The 20,712-nt window shown below is 37.9% G+C and overlaps 1 protein-coding gene across 1 annotated transcript in view; it reads left to right on the forward strand.

Annotated features, from left to right (window-relative positions):
• LOC105427732 (uncharacterized) overlaps positions 1-20,712 on the forward strand; it is a 142,728-nt gene that overhangs the window by 39,763 nt on the left and 82,253 nt on the right. The gene's annotated exons all lie outside the window — the stretch shown is intronic.

Here is a 20,712-nt window from a genome sequence, read left to right on the forward strand (position 1 = left end):
ATGACATTCTTATTAAGAAATTATTTCTGATTCGGAACTTCTTTGTGTATTACACAATTAATATCGCAACATAACATCGTGAAATATCTGTTCAATAACGACATATTGTACTATTGTTGTAGCTGTAAAAAAAAATTATTATAATGTTACAATGTTTATTTACCTCATATGGTAATGTCAAAATGGCACAACTAGTTCATATAAAAAAAATTATTATGGTTTATCGCTTATGTATATTTATTAAAATAATTATTAATAAAAATATAAATCAATAATTTGATATAAGTGCATTAAAGTCAAATATTTGACATATTAATAATATTATCACAAAAAGTTTAGCATCTGAATGGGTTGGACCATTTTGACATTACCATATGAGGTAAATAGATATGGTTATGAATTTTTTCTATCACATGGTACAATATCGTTATTGAACAGATATTTTACGATGTTATGTTGCGATATTAATTGTGTAATATGCAAATAAGTTTCGAAACAAAAATAATTTCTTAATAAGAATGTCATTGTATATTTCTGTGATATTTTCGATGTTGTAAGAGGACCCTCGTGGTGGAACCTTTATCACTTGTCATATTACCATGTCTGAGCGCGCGAAATATCAGCTCTGTGATTAGTGACCTTTAATCGCCAATAATTTAAAAACCATTATAGCCTAGACATTTTTCGTATTAGAATTTTCGTTTTAGAATGTTCCAAAGAATCTGCTCTTAGGAAATGCGTCAATTTTGAGACATCCTGTATATATATATATATATATATATATATATTATGCGTAGTGTTTTCGTGTGCTAGGAGAGTGGAAAGAAAAGAATATAACATTGTATGATTAAGTCTATGATATTGCGTATATTTTCTTAGGATGTTTCTATTATAACAACCGCCTGATGACAATTACACTGGGCAACTAACTGCATAGCTGAGAAGAACACACACACGCGCACGCACGCACGCACGCGCGCCCGCACGCACGCGCGCGCGCGCGCACACACACGCGCGCGCGCACGCACACACACACACACACACACACACACACACACACACACACACACACACACACACACACATACACACACACATATATCGGAGATAAGTGTAATGCGTTGCGCCGTGCGCATCAAAGATGTGACATTTCGTGGTGTCCTTAACGAAAGAGAAGGCAAGTTTAAACTGTGACAAGCACACAAACATCTTTTCTACAAAAAAATTTGAATTTTCAGTGAAGAATCTTCCTATTCTGACCCAAGTGACACTAGCTTTAATTTTGTAAAACAGAAAACTTTATTATTTTACATTGCTAACTGAAATGATGTAATAATGTATAAAAGATTTTATATCATTAATTGGCGTCAAGTTATAATTTCTATAAACTATTTCTATAAACATTGAGCCATCTTAGCCAAATTATATATTTTATTTGTATAAATGATTTGATATACCACTATTTTTAAAAAATAAAATTCAAACTGTAGTATCTTTAATTTAAAAATAATAAAAATCAAATGATCGGGATAGATAACCAAATAGAAGGAAGGGTGTGCATCATGGCGGGACTCGACCACGAACCAGTCGTGAAAATTCGTAATTATTATTTTTGCGAAAAATATTAGCCTCAGCCAAGAATTGAATCTGAATCTCCTGCTTACCGGGCAGACATCTTATTCTTTCGATCATAGAGGTATGTGATGATATCACAATAACATGTTTAAAATAACACGTCACAATCCAATGACATGCACATATATACGAGGGCGGTTTGAGAAGTCCGTGCAGAGTCAGAAAGATAGCATCGCTGGTGTGTATCGAGATTATTTTCAGTGACAATCGGACACAGTGGCAATCGGACACGATAGGAAATGAACGCATAGATAGTTAAATAGATAAATAGATAAAAGAATCTGGCAAAAAAACGGCGGTCTGCTTCGCGAACCGAGATATTAAGCGTTAAAGTTGACTTTTTTGGTTAGGAAATCTGTCATAGCGACGTAATGCAGCAAACTGAGCATGTGACTCTGTACGCATGATAGAGAGGGGGAGGGGGCGGGGATGGGAGGGCGAAGCTCCCCCCTACTGTCACAGAACTAGATACGAAAACAATACAAAATTATATTTATAAGAAAATGAAAAGATCAGCGAAAATTTCATATCCAATCCTTGCGTTAGAATCTTTATTAATCTTTCTAAGATCTATCATTTTAGTATATGATAGACTCATCAATTTAGTAAGATGAAAGATTACGTCTTCATCCCTAAACTTTGCGCAGGGATCTTTGTCAATCTTTCTAGGATCTATCATTTTTCTCGCATGATTATTGTCAAGAAGAAGACTGTTGATTTCGATGTATCGTAGATTTTATTATTTCTATTATATATCAGCGTTGCAATTTATGTCATCTTGCGCACTACGTTGGACAGTGGATTATATTCAATCACGCGGTCATGTATGATGAGACAATAGGCGGCACATTCTCTTTGAACTCAAATTCTAATCGCACATCTATGGCACATCGGTGGCGCTCTTGATAGATCATTTTGCCGCGAACAGTCAATGGCTGCAAGACAATAACTAACAAAATTGCTATAGTTGTGCGACGGTTCGCAGTACGGTATTTTATCAATTTGATAATAAGATGTATGGAAGCGCAAAAATATGTCAGCATAAGCGTATCTATGTTTGTCGAAGTCTAGATTCAGATCATTGTATGTATAAAATTCTGAATTTAGATTGAGCTTCACGTTGGTCAATTGAAAATTGTCGAAACCAAATTTATGTGCTTTCATATTATTTTTTCTGTTAGTCTGCACAGCAAAGATGACATATCGCGGCTTCTCGAGCTAAGTCGCAGTCTTAACAGCCCAGGAATGTTTCATTCGGCAATAAAGGGTATTCATACAGATCCTATGAATGGAAACTCATACTCAGATATTGTCCGCTTTTCAATAATCCGCATCATGGATAGTTTATTGACTTCGTTGAACATAATATGAGACATTCGTCGTTATACTTTGAATAATTCAAGTATCGGTTCGCAGGATCTCCCACAAGGCAATTGTTATTATTGCGCATTCAAGATCAATTCATGACGAGCGTTAATTACTACACATCTTCGCAAAAGCCAAATAATATGTTGAGCGGTATACAAAAATTAAAGTATCCATCAGCTGTTATTAGAGTTTTCGCGTTATAATCACTTAAGATTATTTCAGCATTCCACAGAGCTATAGGTTTTCATTTGACAGCGTTGTATAGCCCTTTAGAAGACTGGTCACTCCAACGTTTCTATTGCGATCAATCTCTATATCATTGAGTTCATATCGAATTTCATAAAACATGAACGCGACGCAATTATTTCCTAATATTACATCAGATCCATCAGATCCTCCCTATTCTTCGTCGATCTTCCTTCAACAGCAGATAAAACTTTCAGACAGGAGGCAACACGTACAAATCTTGCTGTTGTATGAGTATTCTTATTTCATCGCTATGTCCAAATGTCGTATTAACATATTGTATGTGTGAGTTTCTATCTTGACAATGCGAATCGTCAAAGATCGGTTGACCTTCGATTTTCAAGATATCGGCCATCTCAGATAGTTCGTATGATGAATTTCAGTGATTTAAAAAATTTAATGTTGAGCTTCTTCTTCTTCTTCTTGATGCAACCGGAGCGAGTATTGTCAATCAGTGTTTTCTTTGTAAAAAATGCGTTATCTCTCTGCGCGCTTCGCTTCGTTCAACACGAGCATCTCAAAAGTCACGCTCACGTTATTGCTGTCGCTGGCGTACGTACAATCTGACGGTGATGTCTTCTTCTTTGAAATCAAGCAATTGTCCGTTCTGGTCAACAATGCGTATCGTTAGCTCCGTAATGCTCCGTGCGATGACTGGCAGGTAAATAATCTGCATCGATCTTTCCGATATCTTATATCTTGGCGGCACTCTCAGCGAAAATTCGTGTATCGTTTGCACACTTTTGTTGTTGCTGTATGCGCCCGCGGTCACGTTGCATTCTACATGGATAATGTTTATTATGTTGATTTATTATGTTGATCGACACGTCCAATTCGTGCTATTTTCACGGTTGCAGTATACACTTCAATGGAAAAACAAATCAACGATCCAATGTTGTTGGGCTTATTAAAGTTTATTCTGTAGGCGCGTTTAACTCACACTTCGTGTTGTAATTTGCGCGAAGCACTAGGTATTCTCTAACCTCGTCATCGCCGCGCGCGGTGTCACTGGTGTTGTCATCGAACGCGTCGCTTCGCGGACATTTCCATAAAATCTCATGTTTCAAAAATTTATTTATGGCCTGCAGTTTATACGACCATTTGGGAATCGTAATTTCTGCGTCGTCTTCGTCAAAATAAAATGTATTGTTCAAAGCGTTTATATTCGGTATCGTGTGATAAGTCTCCAAAATTATTAAATTTTTTCGCGTTTATCGCGTTTATTGTTAAACTTAACTCGTAGTTATCATCATTTAAATCTATGGCTGAAAAATAGTTTGCCGCAAGAACGCTGCTCTTCCCGCTCAGTGTAAGCAACATGATGGAAAAAGCGTTCAACGAATATTGAGACTTCGCGGCGTTTTGTCGGACTTTTTAAATTCCTGTCGACCGTTTGGAGAAACCACAGGCACAGCTCTGATCGTTCGTCTGATAAGACGTTCGATTGTACTCTATCCTCGTAATATTGTCTCCGAAATATCACCAGTTCCTCGAGCGGTCGAAGATTATCGAAACTATCGAAATACACGACGCGATCATTCCTCTTTGCGTACGCTACCCAATGAGTACCAGAACCCGTCGTATCGTCCAGATTTACAATACCGCTCTCCTTTCGACGCGTGCCGCTAATCGGTAATGCGTTACGTATGAAAACACTTCTGAAGTATGGTACGCGCATACGCCTCGCCAGCTAGTCCAATTGTACGTTGGTGTTTTTATTGTTTCTTTGGCGTTTTTTTTCTTTTTTTCTTTTTTCGCTGTTACGCCTCATCCGCTTTTGTATGGAGATATAGTCCCTGTCCGTATTTATACGGAGCGAGATATAGTCCCTGACCGCGCGTTTCCATCGCGCGATTGATGTTGTAGTTCTTTGAGCTGACCTCGTGCGGTTTTCTTGTCGTTTACCGTTTTCACCACGCTGGCCACTCTGCCAATCAAGGATCCAAGCGCGCCTAATATTGCAGAATCGATAACGCGCCGCCTCGTTTCGCCGTCAGAAATATTCGTTTCTTTTTTGTCGGTTTTTTCCTCGTCTTTGCTTTCATACCTATGCCGATCTTGGTCTTGGCTTTCATCGCTACCAAACGGCTGTAGCGGCAGCTTTCTTGTCCAGAGTCTCTCGAATCTCTCGTGATGACGCGTCTTAGGGCTTTATCGGTGAGTATCTTGTCCGCCGCGTGTCTGTCGGCGAGATTTTTGTTTCGAGAATACGCAGTGTCGTGTTCACGGCACGTCACAATGGATTTATGCCCGTTTCACCTTTGGCTAATTGCTTTTTCAGCCGGGTACCCGGGCCGCAAAACTGATGGTCGGGAATATATAACTCGAAAGGAAGCGCGTTTATCGCTCGATTGAGCAGATCTCCAATGCAGCTTTCGTTCAACGTTGCTGCTGATATAGGCTACAATCCTTTATCTTTGGTGCGAGATCGTCGTGCATTGCCACGGTTGATTATAATGCTTGATATAGCGACGATATATTCTCAAATCTCCAAATCCGCCTTTATATGCTCCGGAAGCTTGTCTCATATGTGGTTGATATAGTCGCCGCACACGCGTAACAGTATGACTTTTGGTATTTGCAATTGCTCAGCGCTGAAGTCCCAAATCAGAGGGATGCGATAGCGCGAGATATATTTTTGCTACTGACTGATTCGCGGTTTCGCGCGCCTATAAATAGGCATTCAATTAAAATTTAAATAACATGCGAATAACATGCAGAACATGCGAACATGAAATTCGTACGGCAGCCGCTGACGATACGCGTCATGAACTGCGATGAGAAAGCGCGAATGATGAGGAATATCGTGACGAAGAGCAAGCACGGTGAAATGCTACCGAGTATACGCGCTATCATTTGCGATTCGTCGAATTGCGGTAGAACCAACGTTCTCATAAGCTTGCTCGAGAGTCCGCACGGTGTACGTTTCGAGAACATATACATATACTCGAAGTCGTTGCAACAACCAAATTATCAATATCTCGAAACTTTATTCATCGATCGACGAAATCGGCTACTTTACATTCTCCAACAACAGTAACGTCATTCCACCGAAAAAGGAACGTCCCAATTCGATTTTTGTCTTCGACGACGTTGCGTGCAATAAACAAGATGCTGTAAGAGAATGGGTCGCCACTCGAACGTCTACTGCTTCTATCTTTATCAGACGTATGCGAAAATGCTTAAACTGAATCTGATACGCGACAATGCTAATCTGCTGATTTTATTTAACAGTACCAACTTGAAACATGTTTACAACGATCACGTGAATATCGACATGTCATATGATGAATTCTGTGCGTTATGCCGTGATTGTTGGCAGTGCGAATACAGAATCCTAGTGATAGACAAGGACAATCCGCTTATCAATGGGCGATATAGAAAAGAATTTAACATGTTCGCAATACCATAATGCCATTAGTTGATGTCGATACGTCAACTAAACAACATCGAAGATCGCGAGAAGATATCGAAGCAGATTGCGAAAACGAGCGATTTGATTCGCAAAAAATATCGTACTTTGAAAACTGGTAAAATAGATGTAGCGTTGGAGAGACGCTTCAAGCCCATCGTCGAACCTCTAAAACAAATTGTTGAAAATATCGAGGAATCTCAGCCAATTAAAAAAAAAATCAATGTTGCAAAGAATATCAATATGAAGAAAAAGAAACGTGAAGACAGCAATAACGACGGTGACGATATTACTAACAGAGATTCGTATTGGTTGGATGGTCGAAATAAGCGCCGTCTAAAAGCGACGTACAAAACAATTGAACACTGCGTCAGATTCATTCACGTTCGATTCTACACCGATAGAACTATCGAAAGAATCACCGAAAATACCGCTATTTGTGCGAAACGAAGATGTTTTCGAAAATAAAAAACGTCAGTGAACCGTTAACAACTATCAAACAGAGTCTGCAAACGCAAACAGGAAGCCGTGAAGAGCTTCATGATCAATTAGGATAATTGGGACGGAAGTATATGAGCTTTCTTCTCGGTGACGACACAGATAAAGTGATCGATAATGTGTCTATTTCGACAAAAGTAGTATGATAAAAAGTTCTCAGTGACAAAAAGTTTGACGTTGACAGAAATGATTCCATAATTATAGACAGTGTAAGATGCAATGATTATACACTAGGATTATACGAATTGATCTTCAAGAGACTTCCCGATGAGGCTGTATTTATCGAAGATGACAAACAAATTTATAAAAGTATACTGTTAACAACGAATGCTCATAGACGTGGCAACAGCGCCTATAATCCCATCATGGGCAACAAGGGATATAAGTACATTACATCATCGCTACGCTCGTATCTACATCTATAAAAGAAGTGATAAAAAGGATACAGATGTGAGCAATATATCCGCCATAAAGTTAAATGACAACAAGATTCATTGCATTGGGACGATTCCAATGAGCTGATGGATCGACTTCGATTGCTCGATGCTTCGCGCCGAGTTGGTTACAACGTTCACGACAACAAGATACTGTCGATCATCGAGGAATTTCGCGAAGCCGACATTATTATGAATTAATCGTGTATCGATGAAATGAGCCAATCGATTGGCATCAGTGAAGAAAAAACATTTTTTAATCGTATATTTCATTTACACATATTACTGTTAATATCATCGAAACATGAGATTTTCAAAATCCGATGGACGTGAAAAAAATATTAATTCTGAGAGACGACAACTCGTTGAAGAATTGCACGATTCGGCGAGAAGAAATTTTTCACGAAGACGTGTTATAATTCAAGGATACGACGATCTGTGGCAGGCTGATATCGTTGAGATGCGTCCGTACTCGAGTTTTAACAGAGATCATCACTACATACTTACCGTCATCGATGTGTTGAGCAAGTACGTCTGGGCCGCTCAAGAGCAAGGTTGGAAGCGAGACGGCTAAGATAACGACGCTGTTGCTAAGATAATTTGAGAGAGCGAAAGATGCCCGAGAAAGTTGCAAACGGATATGGGGAAGGAGTTTTACAACGCCGATGTGTAGAAACTCTTGAAAAAGCACAACGTTAATCATTATTCCATGGTGTTGAAGACATCGATCGTTGAAGACATCGAATGATTCAATCGCACGCTTAAGAACGACATGTGGAAGATGTTCACACTCAATGGCACTTACAAATGGATCGACGCGCTACCGTGTATCGTGTCAGATTACAACGCGCGCAAGCATCTATCGGCATGCGATCCGTTGAGGCTGTAACTTCCGCGATTGCCAAAAGACTTTTGGACGGTGTACAGCGCGAACGGTGTAAAGATCGCAGATCTAGTAAAATTCAAAGTAGGCGTTTCGATATGCGTGAGCAAGACAGTTTTCGAAAAAGGTTACACGCCAAATTGGATCACTGAAGTGTTTAAGATCATTAAAGTGCAGCGTATTAATCCCGTAACCTATCTGCTTGAGGACTATCGCGAAAAAGCCGTCGCTGGAGCGTTCTACGAGCATGAGTTGCATCGCAACTCATCCGGATGTGTATCTCGTGGAGAAAGTACTACGCAAGAAGAAAGACAAGGTTTACGTCAAATTGCTGGGATTCGATGGATCGCACAATTCTTGGATAAACAAAAGAAGTGTGATTTAATTCGTTTTATTTTTCAACATATTAAAAAATATATATACAATGTATAAAATGTATACAAAGAGTTTTTTTTCTTTCATTACATTTTCGTAAAAAATTATACATGTATGGTAACAACGATGAAATTTATAATAATATATAAAACTACATAAAATACTACATATGTATAAATTACCTACAGACATACATATATACGTACAAACGTACAAGCGTACATACGTATGTACGTACTTACATACGTACGTACATATATACATACATACATACATACATACATACGTACATACGTATTGTACAAACGTACGCACATACATACGGACATACGTATAAACTACATATGTCAACTATATATGTATAAAATATAAAAAAATATATATGTATATTATAACGGAATCAGCCAATGTCCCCACGGTAACATCTCCGTCGAATCCGGTACGATGTATCGTTTGTCATCGTACGGACTTAAAGCGATTTTTGACTCGGACACCGTATATACTTGGTGTAGCTTAGATCTTATACATGACTGGCGACGAGTCATTTCGATCTCTTCATTCAAGTACCGCGTGTAATCATCGAACGTTATTGTTCGCGCTACGACGTTACTCTTTACACCTTTCGCCTTTTTGTTGTCCTTTTTACCACCCTCACCGCATACATTTTCGCTCTGAGTCCGACAAATTCCGTCATAATCGCACCGTTATTTTCGTCCTTTATTAGGCCGGGTATTTTTTTATTCACGAGAGGCATCATACGCGTTATTCGGTATTTCGGATAATCGCTCGTATCGAATATCGCATTTCATCGTCTCGTACACATCGTCGAATTCGATATGATATACAAGACTGCTGTGTCGGTGTACATGATCTTACATTTGTCGCGATACAGCGGTGACATATACTCGTGGTGAAATTCGTACAAGCAGATTTTCGATATATCGAGTATAGATTATACATAAATCGGATTGTTGAATTTCACCTCGAGTTTATGCAGTTCGATGGCGATTGACTGTTCCACAAAGACACTGCGGCTATAGAAATTTGGTTTCGCAATTATTGCCTCTGCATTGTACCGTTCATCCCATTTTGTTGTTAATTTTACATCCACATGATTCCGAACATTTTCCATTGTTTTACTGAATACCGCGTTGTTCATCAAATGTACAAATTTTTTTTGAAATTGTTTTTCGCGCACGTTCTAAAATGTGTGTTGAGTTTAATGTAATCGCGGAGCTATGCGGATGAGCAAATTGTAGTATTTTCGCGGTGTATTTTTGCGATACGAAGACCGTGGCGCGTACATTGCTGCAGGTTGGGAAAATGGCTGATGTACCGCTTCTTATCATATAACGTCGCGAGAAGTTTATCTTACCACGTGCTGAGTGATTTATCGCGTATTGGACAGAAAGATAGGTGTGTCGGTCGTGCAGATGACACGGATACTCGAGATCGACGTCGAGACTATAACTCGTAGGCGAATCCGAAGCGATTGCGTTCGCGTCAAAGTTTGCAATGTCTTCGACCCATCGAAATTCGGCTTAGGACAACGGTTGACACATAGCCCATCCGTACAGATTGTTCACGTCGTAGTATATCAAATACGACGATTTCGATAGGTCATACGAATGCATGTACTTGTTATTGGCCTGCGCGTATCTGCACATTGACTGAGGCCGCCGCGTATACAGCTCTCGATAAACATAACCATATCGATGTCGGTGAGCAACTCAAATTTTACGCGCGTATATTTCAGCATGGCATCCCACGTGAAACCTGGCAAGGTATAGTAATGCGCGGGATCGAGACTGTAACTTTTGATACAACTTTCGCAGAAATTTTCAAAAGCGTCGGCCAATAACAAGACATCGGTTTTTAAATACAATATAGATCGCTATATTCGCTTAGGATTTTAATAAAAAACCGCTGCCAGACGTTCGCAGCGCGTAATCCGCGTTCTCCGACACCGTGTCACCAGTCAATGAGCTATATAAAGGTAATTCAGAATAACTGTTTGTCCTTAAAGGAGCGTATTTCTGACTTTATTCTAAGACAATTTTTCCTTTACTAAAATTTTATCTGAAACTTAGTTTTTAAATTATAAACAGAAATAGTTTATCAATTATGGGCTGAGTATAGAAGGTAGACAGAGACGGCGCAACTCATCGTCCGACACGGGTGATTACGCGAGGCGCACGCTGCGATTAGCTGTTTTACTACGAGACATAAACACACATGCACATTCGCTCGCACGCATGCATGCACACATACACGCATGCACACGCACATGCATGCCACACACTTACCTTGTAAAAATTCGATGTCTTTGTACCTTGCAAAAAACGGATAGATAATTTCATTCGCCGATAGCAACAAATCTTTTCCATGCGACGAATCCACACCGAATAAATCAATTTTCTTTCTTAAATTATCACGCAATTTAACGCTTATCAATACTGACGCACTTGATTGATTTATAAAAATCCAAATCTATTGGTCCATCACTATTAACCGCTATCGATTAATTATTTGGCGACTGAGAATTACTCGAATTGAACAGCACGTTACATACAATTAGAGAAATTAAACATTTTCTTTTTCTTATAAATTGTATCACATTATCAACACGTTCACTGACGCACTCGATCGGTAAAATAAAGCCTTTACGAATGAATCGGTTTATCAGTAATAATCATTATCAGTTAATCATTTGGCGAATGAGAATACTTGATGAAAAAAAAATACATTATGCATAATCACAATAATCAATTATTTATAAACATATCAACACTTTTACGGATTTACGCACGTGATCAATAAATCGAAAAATTCACATAATAAATTACAAAGTAATAAATTACATTTAATTGTTACCGATTAATCGGCTGGTTTTGATAAAGATCCGTTACATATACGACACACGTTACTCGATAAGAACTTCTGTTTGACAACAATAAGCAGTCCATAGATTGTAGCAAGTTATGTTGTATGTAAAATTCCTTTTCGTGTGAATAACGATTCATCACTCAATATTACACGAGAAGCGAATCTGGGATTTTATTCGACGTTTCGGTTAATCGGTAGCGGATTAATAGTGATGGACCGATAGATTTGGATTTTTATAAATCAATCGAGTGCGTGAGTATTGATATAATTCAAGAAAGAAAAATTTTGATTTATTTGGTGTGGATTCGTCGCATGGAAAAGAGTTGCTATCACGGCGAATGAAATTATCTGTCCGTTTTTTGCAAGATACGGAGACATCGAATTTTTACAAGGTAAGTGTGTGCAAGCGTGTGCGTGTGCGTGCGTGTATGTGTGCATGCATACGTGCGAGCGCGAATGTGTGTTTGTGTCTCGTAACAAAGCAGCTGATCGCAGCGTGCGCCCCGCGTAATCACCTGTGTTGGAATTGCGCCATCCCTGCCTACCTTCTATACTCAGCCCGTAATTGATAAACTATTTCTGCTTATAATTTAAAAACTAAGCTTCGGATAAAATTTTGGTAAAGGAAAAATTGTCTTAGAATGAAGTCAGGAATACGTTCCTTTAAGTACAAACGGTTGTTCTGAATCACCCTGTAGAATGACTCGCGCGGTGGTAGGTGCATGTCCTGCAGCTTGTCCGCGATCCACGTATTTTATATTTTCGTAAGAAAAGACACTTTTACGCGTCAACAAGCCTCGTTTGATAATGTTGAAAATTCGGAGCGTAAAATTTTTAATTTTTCCCTCGTTAAAAAAAATGCTAATTTATCGAGGCAGGTACTTAAAAATTTGTACGAATCGATGAACTGTAGTTGCAATTTCGCGATTCTAATTTCTCGGCGGTATCTTAAACATGTTTAATAAATGAGATGTATTTTTCTTTTGTTATCGACAGCACGTCGATCTTGCCTTTGAACGTCGTAGCTATTTCGGTAATGACAAAGTGCGCGTCATAATCGGATAAGTTGTGTAATACTACGGTAATGCGGTATGAATTTTTATAATTTAGATTGCAATTTAAATGCGCGGGACCACGGTAAGGCAATGATCGCATACTCGCGTGTCATCCGACGCAAATGGTTTCTCGTAAATGTGACAACGCGTCGCGCTATGATAAGCCTGCCATAGTTCTCTCGACAATGTTTCCATGGGGACATTCGCGGATAACAAATTCTTATTCGATGTGCTAAGTCTTCGAATTGCCGAACGAACACGCAATGCAGTCTTCGCCATGACGAAACCAATACGCCGATAACGCGTCATCGTATAAGCATCGTACGTAATATCCGATGCTAAATATCTTATGCTGCTGATAGGTGTATGACGCGTCTTCCTTCTCTGGTTTCATTTGCCGTAGTATGCATTCCAAGTCCGCGTACACGATGAATGGGAGTTGTTCCTTATTCATATAATTCTTAAATGTGAGCCACTTGTCGTCTTCGCTTGGCAATCGAATGGCGCAGTCGTTCGTCTGTTCGCAATCCATTATATGCAACTGCAATTTTTCAAATGAACTGAAATAGTGTAGACATTTGCAAAAAAGGAAAACAGCATGTTTTTTTTTAGTATTTAATAAACAATTATAAAATATTATACATTTTTTTTGTTAAAATGTATATACGTACCGATCGCAAAAGAATTTCTTGCATTTCTTCTTGTTTATTTGTGAGTTCATGAGGCGGGACAGGTTCTTGATATATGCAAAGTGCCCCGCATTGTCATCGCGCGGATCTTGAACGTACAGTAAATTTACGTGTTTCTCCATCTTCTTATTTATCAGCCGTATCGAGAGAATCTCCTTTCCTCTCTCGAAATCGTAAACATTAATAGAGTTATGAATTTTGAATTTTTTTATTTGATCCAATGTCACTGGAAACTCAATGTCTTGGAGATTCAAGACCGACATGTAATGTAGGTACGACAATTCCCGACAATTTTCTTTATGCCTTTCAGCCGAGTGCAGAACTGCAACCACCGATCACACGAAGCATGCATTATCTGTGGATCATACATTGATCACCGCTCGTTTCAATATAATTTCTCGCGGTAACATCCTGCGTATAGAGTATTTGTTTACGTTTACAGTGAGATTGAAAATTCGCGACAGCGCCGATCCATTCGTCTTCTTGGAATTCTTCATGTCAATGTGGGTTCGATGACATACTGCTCGACATTCGTCTAAATTTGACATTCGAAAGAGTTCATTATTTTTATACTGTGTTTATACTTTTATTGGCACATTTATCGTCCGTCACAAACTCACCATTGAATGCGGTGTTCACTTTCACACTACCGTGTCTTTGTTATTAGGTGTACAAAAAAGTTCTGAGCTTTAGATTTCATACAACCGAAATAACAATTTAAATTTTATATACCTTCCCGCCCTTTTAAAGCGTTGACATTTGGCGTTCTAAAATGCCATACGGTTTGGCGTTTGATGCACATAACCTCAAAAATCAGTAGTGTTCACGATGGCAATAACAAAAGAGCATATTCGATTTACTATCCACTTCGCGTTTCATCTGAAGAAAAATGCTGCTGAAGCCACTGCAATGATTTGTGCTGGAGAGAACGCTGTAAGTCATACTACATGTAAAAGATGGTATCAAAAATTTCGCCAAGGAGATTTCAGTCTTGAAGATGAACCGCGTGCTGGACGCCCTCAAAAAATTGAAACGGACGAATTGCAAGCACTGCTGGATATAAACTCTGCGCAAACTGAAAAGGAACTTGCAGAACAGCTTGGCGTTACGCAGCAAACCATTTCCGAATGTTTATATACGATGGGAAAGGTTCAGAAGGAAGGCAGATGGGTTCCGCATGAATTGTCCGAAGACAACAAAAATCGTCGGCGTGACACTGCATTCACTTTGCTTTCAAAGTTCCGGAAAAAAGATTTTCTACACAAAATCATTACAGGCGATGAAAAGTGGATTCTTTATGATAACCCTAAACGTAGAAAATCATGGATTGACCCTGTCAACCTTCGACATCGACGCCAAAGCCCAATATTCACGCCAAGAAGGTTTTGCTCTGTATCTGGTGGGATTGGAAAGGTGTGTTGTATTACGAGTTGTTACAACCGAGTGAAACAATCACGGCAGACCGCTACCAACAACAATTGACCAATTTGAGCGATGCATTAGAAGAAAAGAGGCCATTTACTGGCCAAGGACGTCGTAAAGTGATCTTGCTTCATGACAATGCTCGATCACATGTTGCGAAAGCGACTCAGAACCATATCTTTGCGTTAGGCTGGGAATTTCTCCCGCACGCGGCGTATAGCCCAAACATGGCACCTTCCGATTACTACCTATTCCGGTCGCTGCAGCATCATTTGGCTGATACACATTTCACGTGAGATTTGAAGAGATACGAAAACGCATTGATGACTTTATCGCTTCGAAGCCGGTGAGCTTCTATCGTCAAGGAATTCGCAAGCTACCCGAAAGATGCAAAAGATCATTGATGCAAACGGGGAATATTTCGCTGATTAATATTTTTTTGTTTGTTTTTGAATAAAGATTGAATTTTACAAAAAAAGCTCAGAATTTTTTTGTACACCTAATACAATATCTCGCACTCGCTCGAGCACTACACCACTAGCATCTTCCAAAAATCGTCGCGACTTGATATAGTTCACATTAATCACTGCACCAGTTAGAATACGACTTTCGAACGCGGTATCGATCTCTTGTCAAACAAGAAATCCATTGTCTACTAGTGCTCGCGTATTCGCCACCAATGTGCACGAAACGTCTTTCTAATTGTACCGTTGCACCCGCGAGTCGCGCGATTCTTGCCACCACAGATTGTTTGTTTCCGGTGAGTCGAGAACGCTTAACACGGATAAGTTCCTCGAGATGTTTGATGCATTCGTCGCATCGTTACATCCACGTGAAACATACCAGGTAAGCTAGCGACTGCACTGCTCCAGCAGCCCGCGTTCCATTTGCTTTAGGTATTTCATATTTTTTTATATTACTCTTTATATTACGGAGCACTTGCATGTGACTCGTTCACAATATTGTCTTTCACAGAAATTTACTTTAAGCAAATAGGACACATATTACACGGTATTATTGTGTATAGAGGCTGTCTGCAATTGGAACAGATCGACCGTTTAACACACCAAGAGAATTTATTTTATGCTTCCTAACAGCATACATTGCTCCGATATCAGTACTTGTCAGAGGAACAATGCATTCAACACATACAACCAGAGCATCACCCGTTGAATAATAAAAATGAATTATGCAATATTTTTTATGGAAATTCAGAGCAAGAAGTTCCGAACATGTGACAATTTTCTCTTCACAATCCGTAAGATCCTCTGATCACCTACATAATCACTGTCGTCAGACAATGGTGCTCTTTATCGGAAGACTCTTCTTCTTCAATGTCAATGTTTTCAATATTGATGTCCATTTCTTTTTCTTCTCCAAACACTTTGTCCATTACATTCGCGAAGTCTTTTTCTATATTTTCAAATGACAATAATCACAACTATTTCACAACTGTTTATTTCTCTCACATTCGTTAGAGTTTCAAGGCACCTACTGTGATCCCGTGTGCCCAATGATTTATTATATATATCATCTACATTTTCTTTGTGACCACAGAAATTTCTAAAAAATTTGTCGTTTGGAAAGGGCGGCGTTAAAAAAATAGGTCCCATATGCATGTACATCGTCTACATATGCACCACAGACATAGAATGAGAGAGAATTAGACCCTAAAAGCCTATACGAAAGTACAAGAATTTCTTTGTCCCTTTGTCGAAATCGGAGCATGATCATTTTTTGAGTCTCAATTTGTTTATAACAGCCAAATTATCGGCGCTTCTCTTAATATGTACTGTCGTCGATTAAGAAATTTGGTATTTATGATGGAATATTATTTATTAGTGTGTTACGTCCTGATTGTCTGTTTTAAGGTCAATACATTTAAATACTTTACCCTGGGATTGGACCGGTTTATGAATTAATCAATCCTGAATAGGAAACGAATTTTATAAATTTTGTATCGGAGATTCTTCTTATTAATTTGATTATAATTTGGATAATTTACCTCGAAATCAATTTTTCTTAATTTATATTTAGGAATTTGCTTAATTATTTTAATTTTAGTTTGTCTTTCCAAATTTTTAAGTTTTAGGAATAATGAGAAGGGATCTTTTTTTAAAATTATCGTTTGATTTAACTGAAATCTTAATTTTTTAATTTGAACTTTGCGCCCTCCTCTTTTGGGCATGAATACGTTTGAAAATAATTATTTATTATTAAGATTCTAAATTAAAATTATTCAGTCGCAACACCATTGTCTGCAACTAAATGGTACGCTACGCTATTGTTAGCGACCGGTTTTGGATTTAGAATTATGATCTTGATTTTAATTAAGAAGAATTTAAGATTTCAGTTTTCCCAATTATTTTAATTTAAAATTACCTTTATTTAATCGAGGAGGCTTTTAAATTCTCCTAAGAGAAATATTACAGAAATTGATTATAAATTTAAGAATTTAACCCTAAGGTTGATCACGCGCCACTGACTAATATCACCGCCTAGTTAGTATCGAAAAAAGGCACGGCCGCTTTTTCCGCACGCATATTTATAGGTGGAAATGGTCAGAATCCCCGCGCGAGCTTCTCACCACTTTCTTCTTTCAAACCCATAATTAAGAGAGGGAAGGTTCTTTCTCAGAGGTGTCATCTGAATCTTCGTTGGCAACAATCGAAGCCTGGTACAAGAATTCAATCAATAAATCAATAAATCAATATTTTATCATATTACGCGCATTCCTTCATTTAAAATTATAAGATGTAGATAGCCGTGACAAGTGTAACGATGAAAAGAGTAATATTTTTTTATTGACTTTGTTTATTTTTATAGTTTTCTGCGTCGCTGTCAAAATTTATTTGTCTTACTTGTGAGACACCTAAGCTTGACCAAACAGGAACAAACACGTGTCAATATTTATTACTAAGAAAAGTCGAAAAGCTATCTTTTCACAGTTTTTCATTAAAAAAAAGAAAACAAAACCGCCCTCGGCATTACATTTTCAAAGGAAAGACCTCCCCTCCCTTCGGCGGCATATTTTTAAAGGACTGCCGACGAAGCTCCCCTCTCTTCTCTACTCCGCGCTTACAAGTTCCTCCTTTTTCTCTATCTTGTGCCTATGCACATCCACATTCCCTTCGGAGCTCCTGGATTAGAACCGCCTAGTATACTTACTCATATAGGTTAGAGTAAAAAGACTCTTCAATTTACAAGGATGCATACTACTTAGGTTTTATTTTCTTAAAGTAAAAGATGTTGCCAATTATTTTATCTTGTATACAAATAATAGATATCACTTGGATTTGGTAGAATAAAATGGTTTTTATAGTACGAAATTTTTATAGTAAGACATAACTTGGCGCCAGTTGATATCTTTTATACAAATAATGACGACATTAAAAATTTACGAATCGAATTTTGTGTAGCAGTATCTCCGCTCGTAGGGCATGTCCTTTTACTTGACACTCTTTTTTTAAAAAGGTAATTTTGTAATGTTCTCTGTACAGTTGCATACTATAAATGTGTTCTCGAGCAACGATCCTCGTTTCGGGATTCTACTTGAAAGCACGTACCGTCTTTTTGCTTTATAAATTTCTTCCCTCGCGATCTCCCCCAGTATTGTATTTGGTTGGCAGGACACTGCCGGTTTCGTATAATCTTTGAGTTGCTCGGAGTATGACGGCAGCTGATGGATGCTTTGCTCGATTGGGATATAATTCGGCGTATCGTCTTGCAGTTATGTGATACTGCCTATGGCATTGCGCTAAGTGCCATTACATGTCGCAATATTCTTCGTGTGTATAAGTGTTGCCATGTTGTTCCAATAATAAACAAAATGTTCTGATCAACAGATGTTTCAGTTGAAAGATATTTCAATAAAATCCGTCACTTCTAATAATCTTCTGCATCTAGGATTCGAGCGATTATTGATTGTGATATCGATCGCTTCATCATTTATATCTTTTGAGGGCCGGAGGGGGAAGGGATACTTTCCGTCTATCTCCGCGAATTGGTAGCATTTCATGCTACGATTGCATGTCGCGCTACGATTTACGTGCGTGCGTGGTCATTCTCCCATCTTGCCTTCATTGGCTGTATTAATCACTGATTCTCCACCGAACATAAAAAAGATATAAATCAAGCAATTTCTTTGTGATACACCTTAAATGCCAGTATTATTTTAACTTTTGTGACATGTCTTTTTGCATATGGTAACGAGATGTCGCTCTAATTATTGGGAGATCCTTTTTTGTGACAGCACTGTTATAAACCATTAAAATTTTATAGATTATGAAATTTGTCCAATTGAAACGATTCTTTAATATATGTTATACATGTTATACATGTTATAACATGTATTTTGATCCCTTACTTTCTTTTTGTGAGTAATTTAATTGCATAAAAGGATTTTGCAATCTGTAAAGCTAATTCAAAGATAAAGCCGGCTGTAATGTATCGATAATTTTGACAGTGTCTACAATAAAAATATAGATACAAATCAACATATAATCTTCTGGTTTTACTTTATATGTATGTATATATATATATATATATATATATATATATATATTGAAGAGATATATATTGAGATATTTTAAACTGTTACATTGCGATATTAATTATAATATACAAATAAGCTCCGAAACAGAAATAATTTCTTAATAAAAATGTCATTGTATATTTCTGTGATATTTGTGTGATTAAGGGAGATGAAGAGGGCGAGATAACATTCGTAGGAGGTAATGCATGCTCAACGATTGATTATATAATAACAAATATGGAGGACAGGGAAAACGAAAGGATGAAAGTAGGAGAGAAAATGGACTCGGATCACATGCTGCTAGAAGTCACACTGAAAGATACGAAAGAAGAAGACGAGAATAAGGAAGAAAAAAAAGTTTTAATAGACTGGTCTGAGAAAGGAATAAAAGAATACGTACAGAAAGTTAAAACATTTGAAGAGACAGAAATATGGAAAAAATTTAAAGAACAAATACAAGGGAAAAGGCGGGAAAAGAATGTAATAAGAGACAAAACAAGAATAAAGAGAAATGGTGGGAGTGCAAAGAAAAAAGAGAAAAAGTAAGAGATATTTAAAATTAAAAAATGGAAAGAGGAGAAGATAGAGTGGTTTACTTAGAGGAAAGGAAGGAGTACAGAATGCTGCTAGAAAATAAAAAATTAAATACTGGAGAGAAATTAATAGAGGACAACAGGATAAAACAGACAAGAGATTCTGAAATGATGAAATGGGAAATGATGAATGAAAAATGAAAGAAAAGGACAGATATAAGCGATGAAATCACTGAGACAGAATGACTAGAACATTTTACGAAACAGTTCGAAGAAGAGAGATATGAAGAGGAACAGCTGAAAGTCAGTACATGTGAAATATGGGAAAATGAAATAGAAGCGGAGGAAATCAGGAAAGCAATAAGCAAACTGAAAAAGAAAAAAGCTGCTGGAAAAGATGAAATTGGAAATGAAGCTTGGATATACGGAGGAAATAAGGTGATAGAGAACATGACAAAGATAATAAATAGAATATGAAACAAAAGGATTTTACCAGAAGAATGATCAGAGGGAATTATAAGTCCGATATAAAAAAGGAGAAGAGGACGAAGTCCGAAATTACAGCGGTATTACATTAATGGATTCAGGGTACAAAATCTACGTCGAAATCCTAAGAAGCAGACTAGAGGAAAGGATAGAAACGTATACTAGATGACATGCAAATGGGATTCCGAAGAGGAAGAGAAACAACTGATGCAATATACGCTGAAACAGTCATAGATAAGGAAATAACGGGAAAGGG

Source organism: Pogonomyrmex barbatus, unplaced genomic scaffold (assembly GCF_055798465.1).
Source record: "Pogonomyrmex barbatus isolate J1 unplaced genomic scaffold, ASM5579846v1 scaffold24, whole genome shotgun sequence".
In the NCBI taxonomy this organism is placed as follows: domain Eukaryota; kingdom Metazoa; phylum Arthropoda; class Insecta; order Hymenoptera; family Formicidae; genus Pogonomyrmex; species Pogonomyrmex barbatus.